Below are 1,880 nucleotides of genomic sequence, written 5' to 3'. Positions count from 1 at the left end.
CTTCCTGTTCATGGGTGACTACGTGGACCGCGGCCCGCACAGCCTGGAGGTGGTGCTGCTGCTGCTGGCACTGAAGGTGGAATACCCGACGCTAGTTTACCTGACGCGTGGCAACCACGAGGAGGAGAAGACGTCGCGCGTGTACGGCTTCTTGACGGAGGCGACGTCGTCGCTGGGCGCCGCGGCCGGGACGGCGGTGTGGAGCGCCGTGAACAAGGTGTTCCTCGACCTACCGCTGGCCGCGATTGTGCAGACACTGTACATGCGCTTCTTTGTGACGCACGGCGGCCTCTCGCCGGGCTTGCAGAATGTGGAGGATATCGCGAGCATTGATCGCCGCGCATATGGCACCGGGGATCTGTCGAAGGAGGCGCACGATATTGTAGATGGCCTTCTCTGGTCCGACCCGTGCATCGGCACGGGCTTATTCTCTGTTAGCTCGCGAGGGTGCGGGTGGGACTTTGGCCCTGCTGCGTCGAGCGACTTCTGCAGCAGAAACAAGCTCAACTTCGTTTGCCGCGCGCACCAGGTGGCGATGGACGGGTACTTCTGGACGCACAACGACCGCGTCGTGACAGTCTTTTCCGCACCGAATTACTGCGGCATCAACAATAACCGTGGTGCCGTCATGGTAGTGTCAGGAGAGGCGAACAAGCCGTCCTTTGAGCAGTACGACAGCTGCGATGAGAGGGACTGTCCGTATCTGGACTCGTGCTTTCCACACTCCTCTTTCTTCTACTAGGACGTGGTAGTGGTGGTCGGTGTTGCGAATACAAAAAAGGCTTACCGGCGACGCCTACGTGCCCGGGCGTGCGCCCCTCCCCCTTCTTTCGATTCCTCGTTGTCTTCTGCAGCATGCTTTGTGGGCTCCGTACCGCTCACCTGCTTTACGTTTCTCGTACGACGACAATGAAAGCAACATGGTTGTGAACACCGGTCCGTGTGCACACGCGTGCATGTATGCATGGTCGCTGCTCTCCCACGCTGTGCCCTTCCCTTTCTTCTGCCCTTCGATCAAGGACAAGAGCAGCAACAAAAGACAGGCACAAGGAAAACACTCGGCGTGCCCACTTCTACTTGTTATGACTCCTTCCTTGCTTCCCTTCCATTTCCGCACACCAGCGAAAGCACTCCCCGATCCTCTTCGCTGTTCTCTCGCGTGCAACGAGAACAGTGCATCTATCGATGTATTTCATGTATGGTCGCTCTGCTCTCCCGTTCTCTCACCACTCTCTCCTCTGTCTCCGACAAACCCACAGACCCGAAGGTGCTCGGGAAGACGCGCATACACGCATGATCGTACGTATACCCTTCAAAGGCGGTGATGTGCACCAAATCATGCTCCACGCATGAGGCTGTGAATGCGCGTTTTGGGCTGGTCCGTTTCTGCGCGTGTCTGTGGGGGCATGTAAAGAACCCTTTTGTGCTCTTACTCGCCCTCTCGCCGCCGACCCGACCGCTGCTCTCCACTAACCGCACATCTCCGCTGCCCACTTCAGCGTAGTATCACAGGGTCCGGGGACCCTACTCTGCGTGTGTGTGGGCGTGGGTGGGAAGCCAAAGCAGCCGTCTCTCTCCCCCCCCTCTATCCCCCTGCCCCTGCCGAACCACTTCGGGTGGTGACGGGGGTTCCCGTGCCCACGACGCAGAGAGGCCAGAGCGACCTGCGACAGCGCACACGCTTGTGTCATCCATGTGATGGGCGAAGCCTCCGCGTGACTCGAACGCATCCCGCCCGACGCTCACTGCCTACTGGTGTGTGTGTGGGGGGTGGGTGGATGGGGGCCCTGGGACACCCCCGAGGGGCGCAGCAGGTGGCGACCGGCAGAGAGGGTCTGCGTAGAGTGTGAGGCGGCGGCCGTGCTCAGCTGACTGAGTCG

The sequence above is a fragment of the Leishmania donovani genome, chromosome 13 (genome assembly GCF_000227135.1).
Source record: "Leishmania donovani BPK282A1 complete genome, chromosome 13".
Classification (NCBI taxonomy): domain Eukaryota; phylum Euglenozoa; class Kinetoplastea; order Trypanosomatida; family Trypanosomatidae; genus Leishmania; species Leishmania donovani.
The sequence above is the reverse complement of the archived record's forward strand: the minus strand, read 5'-3'. Positions refer to the sequence as shown.